Source organism: Papio anubis, chromosome 13 (assembly GCF_008728515.1).
Source record: "Papio anubis isolate 15944 chromosome 13, Panubis1.0, whole genome shotgun sequence".
In the NCBI taxonomy this organism is placed as follows: domain Eukaryota; kingdom Metazoa; phylum Chordata; class Mammalia; order Primates; family Cercopithecidae; genus Papio; species Papio anubis.
The window spans coordinates 52,190,204-52,208,175 of NC_044988.1; the positions used below are offsets into that span (position 1 = coordinate 52,190,204).

General features: G+C 38.9%; 1 long non-coding RNA gene across 3 annotated transcripts in view; it reads right to left on the reverse strand.

Annotated features, from left to right (window-relative positions):
- The window catches only part of LOC103878288, a 93,473-nt gene extending 80,223 nt beyond the window's left edge, over nucleotides 1-13,250 (reverse strand). Inside the window, exons 1-2 of one of the 3 annotated variants that reach the window (XR_004177891.1) lie at nucleotides 1,243-5,743; nucleotides 486-621 (exon numbers count right to left, since the gene is read on the reverse strand). This is a non-coding gene — a long non-coding RNA (uncharacterized LOC103878288). Of the gene's footprint in view, nucleotides 1-485; nucleotides 5,744-12,840 lie in introns of those variants that run through there. The other 2 variants (XR_002517553.2, XR_002517554.2) reach the window with 2 other exon arrangements.
- Nucleotides 13,251-17,972: the final 4,722 nt, after the last annotated feature.

Consider the following 17,972-nt stretch of genomic DNA (forward strand, 5'->3'; position numbering starts at 1 on the left):
GGAAAGTTAGGCAACTAGAAGCAGAGGCATTAAGAAAAGCAACTGCTGACAGATTCTCATCATTCAATCTTAGCCAACAGGCTTTCGAAGTATGATGGACTTCATGTAAGTGAAAGAGTTGAGTAGTTGTATAGAGAACACATGGAAACTACCATTTACTACCTGGATAATCTCAGAGTCCTCATCTATAAAACAAAATAATAACGTAGTTACTGGTGTTGTTATTGTGAGGATTGAATGAAAAATGCACATAAGTCATTTAATAGCCTGAGTCACAACACAGTAAGTCCTTAATATGTACTTAACAATCATCACTGAGCAAAGTTCCTGCTAAAAGCATAGTTGCTGTTAGAAGCAGAAACAAAGGTGGACCAGAGAAGAAGTCACAAGGGAAAATATCTTTCTTGACTTTCTTCTGAGTCATATGCTTGGAGACAAAGGAAAATTCTTAGTGATTTTGGTCTCAAAACCCTGTGTGGCGATACCTGTGAGCCTGACAAGAACCTTCACTCAGTTTCAACATCAAGGGGAAGAAGATGCTGCTTCATATAATGCAGGTCTCTGCAGATGATGCTGTGCCACAGGAATCAATCACGAAATAGTTACATCCCCAGCATTGCTCTGTGGGTTGTAAAATAAATGTTTCTTAGACAAAGAAAGTATAAGTAGCTGAAACATTAGGAAAATAGTATCACTGATCCTAACACGGTAAAGTACTTGGCTTAAATTTAGCCCTGCAATGTTTTCTTAAGAATATACTATTTGTTTATTTGTTTACAAAATTTAACTCAGTATTTTTCTAAATTTTTAACACCTTCTACATGAGGTCTCCAGACACAGGCACAAATTGTAGGAACAGAGACCATGAGCAAATAATAAACCAGGAAAAAAAAAAAAGAGTTGATTTCATGATAACCAGGGTGGGAACAAAATTGACATAGGTTTTTGTAAATGAAAACCAATACTTGATTTGTAACTAGAAGCAAACGGGCAGCCGGGACAGATGACAGAACACAGCTGCGATGACTTCTAGCTGCTGATAATCTCATAAAGCTCACCTCTGGGGCAACTCCCTGAAAGCAAATCAAGATCAACCCTGCTCCTCTCAGCAGATGCTTCTTTTTCCAAGCTCCATGGGTTTAGGTTATATCTGAGCTCGCTTTCACGCATGTTGCGAGCTAATTACAAAGAATCCAGAAATGTGGGAACGAACTGGGAATATTGTAGGCTGCTTCAACAAACCTTAGCACCATCTGCTGAAATATTAAGATGCTTGTTTAAAAAGTTGGCTGTCAGAGAAGGAGGTCACAGCACAGACAGTGGGGAAGTTCTCTTAAATAACTACTCTTTCTTCTCTTTCCTGTATACAAGCAGTAGGGCACTGAGCCAAAGGTGAACTGTCCAGAGACAGAAGACCGTATCTGCTAACTTCTGGTCCAGGTGCCAGCAGGAGATAACCTAAAGCATGTTGGTCATCAAAAGAGAAGAGATACGGTCAAAAGACTGTGGCATGTTTGTGCATTTCAGTGAGCAACAAGAGTCATTTGGGAAAATAGAACGGAGTGTCTTACACTCCTTTTCCCTTTTATAATTAGTTGACAGAGAGACATTTAAAGTGGGCATATACTTAAGGAAGACACCACATAAATATGATTTTATCCAGGTAAGACAACCCCTTAGTAATCTGAAACTTGTGAGATTTGGGGTTTCCCTTGGTAGATAAGATGTTTCTCTCTTAAACAGAGCAGCTGAAAAGAGCCTCAGGTTTGTAGACAATGATCAGGCTAATGCTTAGAGTTCCAAGGGGCTTAGGGAAAGCAAAAGAAAGCCTTGCATCATTTAATGTCAATGTTGAAAGGCCCCAACAGAATCACATATTAATAACAGTAACAGCAGCAGCTAACATCTTTCAAGCATGTACCAAGCATTATGTTAATGGTTACATCTGTTATTAAGTCTTCCAGCATTCTCAGGTAGGTACTGCTGTCTCATTTTGTAGAGGAAGAATACAGATGCTTACAGAAATTAAGGAACTTACAAGAGATCATCAGTTTGGAATGGGTGAAGCTGTTATCGAAGCTAAGCTGCTGACTCCAGAGGCTAATTTCACTTGGAACCATGAAACTATATTGACCATGGACTGAGATTCATGTAAGGCCACTTACACAAGGGAGCGTCATCATAAGGATATGAGCGGTAAAGCGGAAGACAAGGATCTTTTAAGGGCCCAAAAACCTGCTTCAGGGAGACAATAAGTGGAGCTAAAGTAACTAGAAGGATGTCCAGCAGCACAAGTTCATGGGTCTTCACTCTTGCGTATCACTATTACTGACGCAGCTCCTCTGCCTATCTGCTTTCCCTTCTATTAACTTGTTTCTGTTCTCTGTAACTGGCCCAAGTCACTCATTGGCTAGGCTACAGATTTGTTGCCCTTGAGTGAGGCACCAATTAACTGAGGCCAGGTACAAGAGTGCGAGCCTCAAGGGCTGCTGAGGGCCCCAACTTTAGCAGAAGTTATGGGAAAGGCAGATACCTATGGAAGGGACCATAGAACAGTGAGCCCCATGCTGCTCATGTAGTACAGAAAGCAATTCCACATCCATGTTTGTACTCTGCCTCACATTTTTGACTTTTACAGAGATTATTTATATCCAAAAGGGCACACAGGATTACTTTCAGTCCCAACAGTCTATGTGTAGTGACTACATGGATAAAATAGTATATACATATGTGAAGATCTCTCCCACTAGTAAGTACAAAGAGTACTAACAAAAACAGGTTACTTATGAAAGGGTTTCCTCTTCCTTCTTCACTGTTTCAAGGTCCTGTTTATTAGAATTAGAAGGTTCATGGTCCTGATTTCCACTTACCAGGAGGCTGGTCATTTTTCATCATTACGTAGAGGGGTGGCTCCGAGTTTAGCTCAACCATCTGTCGTCCCTCGCAAGCCTGAGGGATTCACAGCAGGACCAGGAGAGTTTGCCAACCCTCTCAAGCAGGCTCTGAGGGCAGGGTTGACAAGTTACTTCCCAAGCCTGGGTGGACCAGACAGGAAGAACAGACCCATACATATGACTAGACAAAGCCAGACACTCAGGGATAATAGGTCATCAAAAAAGCAAAGCTGGTCTCCAGGAAGAAGAAAACCCACTCTGCAACAATCACTATCAAAGTCACAGGTGTTCACACAAGACACTTCCATCAAACTCCAAATGTCTCTAGAGCAAAGAGGTTAAAAATGTTCTTGTGGTAAGTAAAACCTCCTTTTCATGCAAACAAAAATTAATCACAAACATTACATGGTGACATAAGCCAAAAGATCAACAAAGCTTTATAGTAAGTATGATCAATCCACTGAAAAGAATAATTAATGTTCAAATAAGCAGGGCATTAATTTCCCTAAGAAAATTAAATTCTGAAGATATGGGTTACTGAATATCATTAGATGAGAACCAAACCATTAACACACTTCATCCAGGTGGCGCTCAGCTCCACACAGCTTTCTGCTAGAGTCAGCTTAGAAAGGATGAGTGGGGAGTGAAAGTAAAGGCGTACTTTACAGCGCTTTTTATGAAATGTTACAATCCTGAAATATTCCACTTAACTTCTCCAGGCTCTTTTAAATACACTTCTAACAAACTGGTAGGACGGGCATGAGAAAATATATGAGGCTCCGAGTCACCAGGAGCAACTGCAATCCCAGGTTCTGCCATTTACTAGCCTTTGTTACATACAGCAAGTCCTTCAGTGTCTCGAGATTCAGATTCTTACCTTCTCACCCCAATCCCAATGAGCATCTTAGCACCTGCCCTATCTATCTCACAAGATTCTGCAGATCAAATTAAAATGTATATTCAAAGCTTTACAACCCTGAAGTAGTCATCAGACATTTTCATTTTTAATGGTGGCATGGACTCAAATCTGTTTTACCCAGCTTTCAATAAAACAGGGTACACAATGAGAACAGGTTCCAGAGGCCAAGTTAAAACCCCAAATTTAAATCTTAGCTCTCCAAATAAATCTTGGAAATCTACTTACGCTCTTATTTCCTCAGCTGTAAGACTGGAAGACACAACTCATTTGTAGAACTACGAGGTGTTGCACACAAGGCGAGGCTAACAATGGATACTAAATAAAACACTGGTTTTCTTCTTCTAATCTTGTGGTGCCTTCCAACTAAATCTTCTGTAATTATCCAATGGCTTTCTGGTATTATATCTAAAATATATATAATAAGCAATGCTCAAAATGAACACAAAACTTAAGATGGCTAACCTTTTCAATTCTTATATTGTTCCAAAAAGCACACCTTTATAAATTGAAACAAAAGAAATCTACAGGCAGTAAAGCTTTAAAAATCCTGACACGTGTCATATAGGAATGTCCTCTCTTAGCACTTACTTTATATTATCTATAAATGACTTACTTTTTATTAAAGGAGATAAGTGAAAATTAAGGACAAACGAACAAAACTTCACATACCCAGGCTTTACCCCAAACTCTAAAAAGTAGAGTTTGCTAAGGATTGCACCCACTACAAGTAATGAAACAACTTATTTCCCTTCTATTAAGACGTATCAAGCACTTGATGCCAACCAGAGAAGACAAATAATGGTTTAAACATTATAGGAAAAAGATCCCTTAGAAAAACTTACTTCTGGGGTATGTATAATTTTTCCTGTGTCACTGCTGTACTAAGATTTTACAACACACACAAGAATACGTGTCAACTCAAAAGAATTTTCATTTTGACAAGAACACAAACATACCTACTGAAACCCATCCAATATCCAAATCCTCCTGTTTCCTCAGGCTTAGAGATTTAGCAGTCTTACAAGGGTGAGGGCCAGTACTTCCTGACCACACTGATCAACCGAACTGTTTGCAACCCTCAAATGTACCCGTGCTCTCAGTGTATAAACACATAAAAACACCTTAAGGCAAAGTAGGTGGCGGCCAAGCCTTGGCTGCTCAAGAACTGCCCTAAATCAGTTCAAAAAGGAAAAACCAAATGGCGATGTCAGCTGCTGCAGGGTTCTGATATGTGTTGGCTGTACCTGGCAAGAGGAATGATGAAGTCATCAAAGTTCTCAGAAAGAAGTGGAATTTAGAAAAGCAGAGATATGCAATTTGTTTTTTCTTTTCCATGGACAAAGACAGCAAGGCCCCTAGCCAACCCATTAAATGGTTTACTGGAAATTGTTTGCATATTATTCCTCTGGCCTATTTATCTCTACATAGATTTTTCACTTCTAGTAACCACAGAACAGTTTTTTCCATCAACCATAGTCCTTTGCAGAGTAACTTTTAACAAATAAATGTGGAACTACTGTAGATTCTACCTCCAGCCCTTGGTAAAAGTAACCAGAACTGGTTGTAAAGGATCTGCTACAGTTTGAATGTCCCTTCCAAATCTCATGTTGAAACTCAAGTGCCATTGTGACAATATAATAGGTAGAACCATTAGGGGGTGATTAGGCATTCACAGCTCTGCCCTCATGAATGAATTAATGCCATTATCATAAGAGTGAGTTCCGGATGAAAAGCAAGTTCAGCTTTCTCTGCTCTCACATTCTCTTGCCCTCTAGCTTTCCACCATGGGACGATGCAACAAGAAGGCCCTACCCATATGCTGGTGTCAAGCTCTTGGACTTCCTAGCTTCTGCAACCATGATACCAATACATTTCTGTTCATTGTAAGTTACCCAGTCTGTACATACCCAAAGGAATATAAACCATTCTATTATAAAGATGCACACACACATATATTCATTGCAGCATTATTCACAATAGTAAAGGCATGGAATCAACCCAATTGTTAATCAATGATAGACTGGATAAAGAAAAATGTAGTACATATACACCACGAAATACTATGCAGCCATAAAAAGGAATGAGATCATGTCCTTTGCAGGGACATGGATGGAACTGGAAGGCATTATCCTCAGCAAACTAATGCAAGAACAGAAAACTAAACATTGCACATTCTTACTTTTAAGTGGGAGCTGAGCCACGTGAACAAATACACACAGGGAGAGGAACAACACACACTGGGGCCTGTGTAGCAAGAGGGAGAGTATCGGGAAAAACAGCTAATGCATGCTGGGCTTAATACCTAGGTGATGGGTTGATAGGTGCAGCCAATCATCGTGGGACACGTTTACCTGTGTAACAAACCTGTACATCCTGGATATGTACCCCAGAGCTTAAAATAAAATTTAAAAAGAAGTTGCCCAGTCTGTGGTACTCAGTTATAGCAGCATAAAATGGACTAAGACAAATCTTAAACTAATTGAGTTCAACCACCTAAACGACACTTGGGATATCCCAGCCCTGGGGGCCATCGAACCAATGCTACAAGATGTCCAGGGAAAAGACAACTCCTAATGCATGTACCCCAGGCCTATGAAATCAAGTTTTGGGCCCAGGAATCTACGTATACATGTTTCAACAAGTCCTCTGGGTCAATCTTAAGAATGCTCAAGTTCAAGAAACACTGCCTCACATCACTTCTTCTCAAACTTTAATACGCGTATGGATCAACCTGGGACTTCTGGTAAGATGCAGATTATGACTCAGTAGTTTAGGGATAGAAGCCATTATACAATGAGTTTGCATTTCTAACAAGTTTCCAAAGGTATCAATGCTGCTGATCCACGAACCATACTTAGATCAGCGTCCAGTGCTCTTATTCTATGTACTATAATAATTTATTAGCAATCTTCTTTGGCAACCAGGATTATGTGATGTTGAAGGCGATACGGTGGTAATTGGACCACTATCTGAAATACTGCACATTTTATTTCAGGAAAGTCCATATCCTTCATGTTTATGCACTTCAATTTAGATAGCAAGTGCTACTATAAAATGTATTTGAATACTTTCAGGTATTATTTCACTCATATGATACCACTCAGTTTCTAAATTACAGCTTGGTACATAGAGGTCTGTGGTTCTAATCAAACAGAGTGCTCAACATTAGTCAAATCAATCACTTCTCCTTTACCAGAGTTCCTCACCTGCCAAACAAAGGCATTTGCATCAACTAATCCTCAAGGCTTATTACTCCTTATGCGTACAACCGCATGCATGAACAACAGGAAAGAGCAAAACCAGAAATACCCACAACTGCTACCAAGATAATTTTCTACACATAAAAAGCAGTTAAGATCATTGCTTATCTTGCCACCAAAAGAACAAATGTTCCCTTGTCTCTGAAGGCAGAAAAATAAAGATTTTAATCAAAGATTTTAATCTGAACTGGGTTCCATTGAAGCTTGCAAGTTTTCTTACCTCTTGGAGGGTCACATACCACAAAACAAAACGGAAACAATCTGGGTTCTACTCCAAAAAGTTTGACCCTGACCATGCTTTAGTCAGGATACACGCTTTAGTCGTTTTTCGTTCACTTACCTAGAAACAGATAACTCATCTTTCCATCTTTTTCTGTGATGATGAAAGAAGCTAAACCCTAACCCCTTATTCCATTAGGGGTTGCTTTGTCTTTCCAAACCTCAGGTTTTCCTATCTGTAAAATGGGGATAATATGTACCTTTCAGAATTATGAAAATTAGTAATTAGGTCATGGTCTACATTCAGCAAAGGAAAGCAATCATGACAAGACAGTTTTATATAAGAGTCTGACACTAAGTCAGAGAAATATCTGCCTAAGTACACCCAAGAATTCCACACGCGCATAACCTCCTGATATTGTTGTATGACTCTTAGGATTCAGCTTTGGTCTGTAAGTGGCATTAGTCAAGCTATCAACTCTAAGTAGAGGATATTCTACCACTAAGAGTAAATTCAAGCAAGTCAGGTTACTTTCTGGCTATTAACACCATAATATTTCCATCGAAAGAGGAGAGTTATGAAGTCTTGTATTTATAAGTGTACACTAAATACCACTCACCTGGTCTCCTAATAGAATACCAGACATTTCAACTTTTCTTTACATTTGTCTGATTTATAGTGATACACAAACAACACACACACACACACAGTTTATATATTGCCCAAGACAGAAGACATTATAATTAACTGTTTATATCACTAACTTTATATGAGAAACATTCACACTTAGAAGATGTTTTTATCCAAGGAGAACAGAAACAACACGTAGCAGTTTACTGAGTGTGTACACTTGCACTTTCTCTTGAAACACAGTAATTCCTTTTCCATACTTTTCCTGGGGTCACTGTTTTATAATTTGGGCATTATTTTCAACCCTGACATACTCTCGAAACAAGCGAATCCAAAATGTTAAAAACAAAAACAAAAACAAAAAACCCCACAACGAATATTATCAGCACTAATGTTCTGATAGAGAAAATAAATTTTAAAATGAGCCAGGCCTCACACCCTAACTGTGAGTACGTAGTAACTCCTCAGACTTCACTCTCACCTTTTATGTATCCTACATCCATTCTGAGTGCTCACGATGCTCAAGGAACTGAGGTGGATACAGAGGGAAAGAAACAACAAGCTGACCTGCAAGAAAGGTACTACTCTAAGGGATTTTCCAGTCTAGAAAGCTAAAACATGAGCTAAGTTATATATGTATTATAGACTTCCCCTCACACACACAAAAAGCCCAGCTAGACTTTTTTCTAAGTGATGTATTTTCAGCAGTAAAACCAAACCACCTCGCTTAAGGGTAAAATTCAAATATTTCTATCAAGGCCACCTACTACTGACCACTACAGTATACTGTGTTAAGACTGCAAGTTTTGAAGTCACACAATGAGTTGCAAATCTAGCTTAACAATTTGCTAATTGTAGTCCTTGGACAAGTTTTTAAACCTCTTTCAGTCTCATCTTATTCCTCTGTAAAATTGGATTAGGAGTATCGCCCTCATAATGTTAAGTGAGATAATGCACAGAAAATACTTAGCACAGTGCTTGACCCAAATCATTCAGTCAAATTTAAGTTTTCTGGGTGTCAACTGGTGTAGGAACAGACAACCACAGGGTTCCCGGACCCTGAAGAGAACACAACAGAGGAGGAGGAGAAGGAGGAGGAACGAGCAGAGTAAGAACACCTCAGATTTCCTATACCCTTTCCAGCTAACTCCAACCACTACTGTGTCTCTAACTTGGCTGAAAAAGCCCCATGTGTTATAAAACTTGTCTGGGACTTACCCTAGAGCCACTGAATCAGAATCCAGTTGTGTCTGAAGCATCTGTATTAATAAGCTCCAAACGTGAGTTATCATGCATACCTAAGTTTGAGAGTCACAGTGAAAGATAAAATGTTTTATAAGTGTTTCAATATATGTTGAGACATGATTCAGCTAAGATTTGATGTTTTACTTTGAGCCCAATACACCTGTCCAGTCTTCAAAACCTCGGGAGCATTGTCCAAAATTTCATTCAGAAGTCTTCCTAATGGAGTTCTTCCTGATTTACCTCCACTCCTTGCCCAGGGCTCCTGCTCACTGTGTGGGAAAGGAGAGCGTGACACAGAGGTGCCCTCACTGATCCCTCTGCTCAGAGGTCTGGTCAACCCATCTATCCTCACTCACAGCTCCATATCCTTCTCATCTCACTTCCGTATCTCTGATGGGTCCTTAACTAATTTATTCAAGATGATGTTACCACACTGCTTTCAAATACATTTATAATCAAGTCTGAGTATGAAAAAACATTGTCCAATAGACACACTTCAATTCTGATTCTGGTGTCCTAGTATATATTGGCTTGGTTTCCAAACAGATGAAATATAAATTGTTTCAAAGACACAAAAAAAATCCATCAACAATTCACACTACTGCAATTATTTAATCTTCATTACAAGGAAAAAGGGAAGAAAGTCTTGCATTTGCTGAAACTTGTGTGTGGTCAATTCAAAACACAAATACTGTAGGAGACTATAGTATTATTTAAAAATCGTTATCCAGAGAGATAAAAATATTCACAGAGAAAGTTTTATTAAAATTACTAAATTACTAGATAAAATATACCAGCATTTATACCTCTCCAATTATATGAAAATTTCTTTTGCAGGGAGGTGTGATTAAAGAACTAAAGAACTACACTACTTGACTTAGTAACAGATCTAAGCTGGCTACTCAAACAGATTGCCATCTGGTCAATCAATTGCCATTTGAAAAGCTGCTCTAAAAATATCCTCATATAAGTGCCTAAATCTCATCAAAATGTAATGACTTCTAATTAATTTATGCTAGTTAGCAGGAAACAAACTTTCAATGTACACTTTAGATTCCCACTTATAATACAATTACCAAAACCCTCCAACATTCCTAAATTATCTCCCCAAAAAGAGACACAGTAACAGCTCCTGATTCCACTTACTATGAAGCCACTATGAACTAGTCCTACAATTAGGGCAATCTCTACCAGCCTTTTAAATGTAGGGGAGTCCATCAATTTACTTTAGCTACAGAATATACAAAAGATGCATTTTCTTATTTCCACAAAATGGCAACAGTGCACAAAAGGAAGCAGGTGCTGCTATTTACCAACTCTTAAGTTTACGTACACTTCTGTAAAATGGGAACAATACAGAATTCTCTGCCTCACAGGTTGTGAGAATCAGAGGAGAAAACGTATGAAAAAGCCTATTGTTTCCCAGGGCCCAGCAAAGGGACCAAGTCTCCAGAGCCCTGACGCTAAGTGGTAACACATCAAAGTATGGACTCATCTTCCACTCCACCTTCACTGGCCAAGCAGCTGCCAGGAATAAAGGCCGCATCTCCCGATACCTGGCAAACAATTGCAGTATTGCCTCGCAAATCAACTGCTTCGCCGAGGTGCTCATGAGCGTATTTGGGGAGACGCTTCAAGAACAAGTTGAAGACTGTCTTTCTATGAGACTGGCGAGATCCCATGAAAGAAACCGGATGTCATGAAGACAGAAATGGTTCAGGCAGAGAAAACTGCTGCTGAGATTATTAGGAGGCTGGAGAAACAGGCGTAGAAACGCTTAAAGGGGGAAAAGAAATGCTAGCTGTGCTTGCTGTCGTGTCTTTGGAAAATAGCAGTAGAACTCCAGAGGAGTATGCAAAGATAAGTGTAAAACCCAAAAAGAAGAAAAAGCAAAAGCCCCAGGAGGCTCCTCAGGAGAATGGAATGAAAGATCCATCTAACTATTTCTCCAAACCTAATAAAAGGAAATCTTTTTCCAAGGAGAAATTGGTTAGTAGCCATCGAGAACAGACCCCTGGCAGCATCAGTCTTCCCAAGAGGAAGACATCTTCACCCAAGAAGGAAGCAGTTAGTGATCCCAAAGAGGCAGGCAACAGGAGGGTCGCTAAGAAAAAGAGGAAATTCTCCTTCAAAGAGGAAGGAGCCAGTCAGCAGTTGACCTGAAGAGGCTGCTGGCAGCAAGAGCAGCTCCAAGAGAAAGTTACATAAAGTACCCCAGGAAGATTAGAGCGCAAATGGACGTTCCCTGTCAGGCGGGGCACATCCTATCCCAAGGCAACATTTCCCATTCCCATTCCCCAATAAAAAATTCTCACACACGAAGCATATTGTGAATCCTAAGGCAGTATGATTATGGATATGCACAGAAATATACACTCCTTCACCAAAAGGATATTCATAGGCAGAAGTACAGACACTAGAAAAATACTGAAACAACTCCTTCATTTGAGCTGCTGTTTCTGAAGTGTCAGCCATTAAACTGGAGCCAAGATTCTCTAAGAAGATACTCTTTCCAAAAGACATAAATCAATGGGCACCAGATTGTATCTGTGAATCTCTTTCTCATGCGTGCACATGCAGATTATCTCACAAAAGCTCTAACAAGTCAAAAGCAGCAAACAAGAAGTAAACACAAAAGGAAAAATTCTTGAGAAAACAGCATAATGTTTTGAGATGAGTCACATCCAGGTTTGCATGAGGAGGATTCAGGAAAAGGAACACTACATGTTCTTTCTGCACATGCAGCCACAGCCATCCTGGCTTGCACAAAGCAGCAAGGTGTTTAAGTGACTCTGATCAACACAGCATGCTGATGATCCCATTGTACATTTGATTTGGCTCAGGATCGTCCAATCGAATTTGCTAACACAGTAGACTCCAGAAGAATCACCCATTAACAACAATCCAAATACAGAGTCTAAATGTGCATAAGGCCTTTTGTGATCTCCGCTGGAGCTTATAGTATCTAACAGCTGCAACTGTGACTGTTCTAGCTAATTGCTCTCAGCAACAAAAATAAACAATCGCTTCAGGAAGGAGACTGTATCCACCAAATATTAATGAATTTTTAAAGTCAGAAATCTCAAATCTTAGTTTTAAAATCTTGCTACTGCTAAAAAGTCTCAAACAGAGTTAAGGAGGCCCTGAAAGTCCTTATTTTGTAGTTAATCCGACCCTCCCACCCACCTAAACCCCTCCCCCACAGTTAAAAAAAAAAAAAAAAAGGGAAAAGGAATGTGCCTTGCGTTTGGAAGAATTTAAGCAATCTGAGATATTTTAACTCATGTATAACTTTTTAACATATGGGGGAAAAGAGTCGCACTGATTGGAGCTATTTTTAAAGTGCAGCTCTACCATAAAAATAGACATTTACTCATAAGGATGCTTGAATAGAGAACAGGCCCAATCTACGTCTCATTGTTAAGAAAGGGGTGAAAAAAGGCTGTCGTGCTTTCTGGAGAGCCGTTTATGGTCCGCCTGTGATGTCATGACAGGATCCAGGTGCACTCTAACAAGCAGCTTTCAGTCTCATCAATTCCTTTAAAAGTGCTCTTCTACCATCAGCTACTTCTCTGAGCACAAGCAATAAGGAGCCAGTATTTACCCAGACCCTTGCAAGACAGAACATCACCGCAATCACAGACCCAGGAAGGAGGAGGAAAGATTACTCACCCACAATTGGGTTCATCTTCGTCCTCTCCTCCTGTCCCCATTAGGGAAGGAAGCATTTTCTTTTGCTAAGAAAAGAAAGGACAGAAGTAGTTATCAGTACCCTATGACATCTACTTGCCCTCTGTCCATAAAGAGAAAAAATAGCTTCATACTTCTCTCCCTATCCATGACCCTACTGCATAGCTGATGCTTGCAACCAAATTGCCCACCGAACACAGTGGCAAGTAGTCATTCAGGCATCACTACCCCAAACTGAGGTTTGGAGAGATCTTAGTGTCTGGACTTAATCTGTCTTTAGCCTTTTTAAAAGCTTGGAGACTCCGGCCCATAATCCCAGCACTTTGGGAAGCTGAGGCAGGTGGATCATGAGGTCAGGAGTTTGAGACCAGCCCGGCCAGCATGGTGAAACCCTGTCTGTATTAAAAATACAAAAAAAAAAAAAACTGGGCGTGGTGGCAAATGCCTATAATCCCAGCTATTCCGGAGGCTAAGGCAGGAGAATCGCTTGAACCCGGGAGGCAGAGGTTGCAGTGAGTAGAGATGGTGCCACTATACTCCAGCCTGGGCGATAGGGCGAGACTCCGTCTCAAAAAAAAAAAAAAAAAAAAAAAAAGGCCTGGAGAAATACAGTTGTAATAGGAAACCACACAAAACTCCTGATTTTTGTATCTCCCTGACATGTCAACAACACTCAATATAACAAAAAACAGAAAACAGCTTTGATATGTCTTAAAAATCAGATATGTATTATTTTATGTCTCAAAAAATATTATCCATATACATAAAGAACACAATTAAAAAAGCAAAAAAACTTTATTAAAGAAAAAAGCAAATCTGAATGTTTGAAAATGTTGTAGAAAGGATTAAAAATAAAGAGGCAGAAACAAAATGTACTAAAAAATGTTTTCTTTCCATGAAAGGACTGAGTAAATTTTGACTTGTATTTTTTTGTACTTTATACATTTTCGACAGTGACTATGTTATTATTGACTGAAATTATTCTTAAGGGAGGTAAATGATATTGAGCACATCAAAAAATACTATATGCACTTACCTATGTCCAAATTCTAGATGCCATACATACCCTGAAGGATTTCAAAACTCTGATGTCATAAAAGGACACAGCTTATCAAAGTTAATTCAGCTTGTGTTTTAGTACTTTGATGGTAGGAAGGACAGAGTTCCAAGAGTGGGGAGGGCTGGGTTTAAGTGCCAGGTCTCAGGCTAGCAAAAAATCTTGGAGAACCTTAACTTCTTTGGGTCTGGCTCATAGATCTGCAAAATAAGGTGTGCTGAACAAGACCACTGAAATGTCTTCCAACTCAAAACCGGACGGAGAAATAGAACATAAATTAAGTCTTCAGCCTAAATCTTACAACATAGTGACTGGTACAGAGCAGGCGCTTATGTACACTTAGTAAAAGGATGGAAATTTTAAAAAAGTATTTAAAACAGAGCTTCCCACACATAAGTTCTGGTGTGCTGCTATGCCTAGAAGTGGTTGTACGTGTGTGGAGATAAAGGTTCTTCCCCCTTAGGAAAGGCACTCATGACATAAAAGAGCTTGGGAGGCACAACTTTTAAAATGTACTACTATTTCAGCAAAAAATAAAATAAATTTTCATTATTAGGATTAGGATAAGTTTCAGACTAAATTTATGAAAAGTTCTCACCACCTTTATGTAGGAAAGATCGAATGCTTGGCTTATCATCTGGTCCTCAGGCCATCTTAAGACAGAAAACATAAGTAGCAGTTTACTTATGCATTGTATGAATAGAAGACAGGTACTTCTTTAAGAGTAACTCCTGAAAAACAGAATACATTCAACAACACAGTTCTCTACATACAGACCACACACTGTAGCAACCATTCTTGAGAGATGAAATTTCTACTAAAGAACATTTAATACAGTAACAACTGCAATTTCTGGTTCAGCATTCATAGTAATATCTGCTTAACCTTTCTGATAGTAACTCAGGGTTTGTGTGTGTGTGAAAATATGCAGTATTTCTTGTAATTATTACTACCTAAAGCATAACAACATTTTTAAAGAAATAGATGATCGATAATATGGATGTAGAAGTACGGGGGTTTTCTTTCAACAAGGTGCTCAATGGTACTTCCTGATGGGCTGCTTTTTTCTTCAAGGTCCAAGGAATAAAGCACTGCATCTTTTGGATGCCTACACAGATTTATGGGTCATGACCTCCCTCCCCCATTCTCATGGTCAGCTGCTGCACCTTTGCCACACTGCAATCAAAAACCCGCAATCCAGATAACAAAGCTACCTTGCCAACTGTGTTTCATTCCAAACGGTGAGTCACCCTAAGAGTGGCTGCTGGTCTCATCATGTCTGCAAGAAAATCCACAGATGGGCGGGTGGCTTCTGAAGCATGCATTCAACAGGACGAGGAGGATTCTCAAAAGGAGCATACCATGAAAATCAACATTAGAGATAGCATATGGCTATCGATAACCTGTAGGTCAAAGGGCCTTACAGGATTGAAAAAATCAGCAAGGTTCATCATTGAAATGGTTACTGAGTTTCCATGCACCAAAAAACAAAACAACAAAACAAAAACAACAACAAAAAGGCAACCTATCAAACTAAAACCTCATCTTACAAATATCTGAGAAATATTTGAATTTTAATTTTCTCTTGCCTTCGATGAAGGTGATGCTTGAGTGATACAGGTTAAGAAGAGTGTAAAATACATATCCAAGAAAGGAATGAATCAGGTACTGTGACGTAGAAATAGCATAAATCCTAATAAATGATCACTTTTATCATGTTAACAATAGAGTTTGATAGGTATAATAGTGGGAGAAACAGATCAGTATTCCTTTGCTGGAGATTCTGTTTTTGTTTGATCTTTTCACATATACTGACTGCCTGACACACCCCAAATAAATGTCTGTTTTAAAAGAGAGGAATGTCCCTAGCAAGTTCTATGGAACTCCCCAAACCACACATAATCTATCATGGCAAATAATTTTTAGTATTTCAGTAGAAATGGGCAAGAAAGCAAAAAGTTTTGCTGTTTCGGTATTTTTTAGACTTAACTAGTCAAGGGCACAAAAATGTCCAAGAACTCGTAAGTCTGCACTGAATATGACTTATTAATTCTCCAGAAATAATAGAAGTAGATAGAGGCTTGCCTATGTCTTTGATCACAGGGATCTCTTCTTGAATTGCTTCCCCTGGTATCTTTTAAAATCCCACCTACCCTAACTGACCCAGCTCAACTGCTGCCACTTTTGTGTGACTCAGCATTCCCATCCCAGGAACAACCGTCTCCCCGATTACACGCAACATTAGGAGTCTCCCCTTCCTCCTCTTTTAACGCACTTTGTGTACAACACTTTACTGCAGTTACTTGCAGATGTAATCTTCTAGAGCATGACAGGCTCCAAGAGAGCAGAAAGGCATGTCTTCCACACATTTATGTCTGCAGAAATAGACAGTTTTATTTATAAGGTTGCTATAAGGTACTTACTTGAAAAAAACACCTATGAGTGTTTTTGAGGCTAAGTATTAATGTACTCCTCCCCTACATCTTCAGTTACTTAAACTAAAAGTAATGTTAATAGTAAGTTTAAGATCCTAAGATAGTGGTGAGTCTTAAGGTAGGGTAAAACCCATCAATCATACTTTTAATATCCAGAGTACTTTACTATATTAGTACATTCAAAATGGTCACTCCATAGATTATGTTTAGAGACAGCAAGACTATCCAGTCAGATACCTCACACCATCCAATTATTCAGATAGACAGTGTCTTATTGTGTATCAGTAGCTTCGCATTTTTTAAAGAAAGGATCTGGACAACTTGAGTATGAGAGCATTCAAAGATTTGCAAAACTAAGTGATACCACTGTCAGACTGAAAATTAAACAATCAGCCAATAATTAGTCCAAGAAAGGGAAAGAAGCATCCATAAGAGGAGTAGAACAGGTTTTACTTTTGTGAGTTGTAACTGGATTTATAAAAACTACAGCAAACTAGCTTGACAGCTGCTCCTGGACTCTCACAGCACTTAGGACGTTGCAGTCGTAACCTGCTGGCTTGTTTGTCCTCCCTTCTAGGTGGTATCCAAGAAGGTAAGAGCAGTATTTTGCTCACTTTTATAGACCCAGGGCACAGCAGATAGCTAACTATGTGTTGACCAACCAAAAAATCTGTTTATTTCTATGAGCCAGAATTCTAGAAAGGTTAATTTCAGTAAGGTCCATCCTATATCCACAGGATGCCTGTACTAGTGGTGTAAATATTCAATCTTTCCAACTTGAAGGGAAATGGGCCTACTTTTGGAAATTTTCAAAGGAAGAGTGTGAATACTACTAGAAGTAGAGAAATATGGACTATTAACTGCAATGACAGACTGTAAATGCTCTTCATCCAGTAATAAACTGTCATGATTTTATCAGTATTTGTTTGATCCCACTGTTTGAGGTGCCAGTATAATAGAGGCATAAAAAAGCTAAATGTTCCCCTTTTTTTATTCTACCCAGTAAAAGGTATATGGCATATTGCTCCATAAGTAGGTTAATAGGCCTAGGTACTACAATTTCAACAAACTTATTAAAAAACACATTTTCTTTGTTCTAGGTTAACGCTGTAAGCAAGTAGTTGTCAGTTTCCACTACAATTCATGTGTAAACCTCTTATAAAGAGTAGAAATCTTGAAATCTGTTTATCTTAAAAAACAGTAAAGTTAAATTGCTAATATTTTTCCTCAGATTAAAATAATGTAAAATGATGTTAACATTAAGAATTTCATGTTGGCCACTCTAACACTGAATTTCAATATTGTTCAGATAATTTCCAAGCACAGGTAAAAAAAAAAAAAAAAAAGGGAGAAAAACGAAGTTTCTCCTCAAACATACCAGTAGTTACTAAATCAACTTCCTTTGCTGAGAATTTTTCCACTATCTGCTCAATTATAAAAGAACTGCTGACATGCAAACCAATCAAAATACTGATACAGCATGCAAGAGAGAGGTGAGGGGAGGATGTTCCAACATCACAAAATTAGAGTATTAAATTCATATAATAAGAAAAGACTAATTGCATGTTGAAAAAAGAAAGTGTCTTGTCACTCAACTACGCTCTTGACTAGTAGGTTGTGAA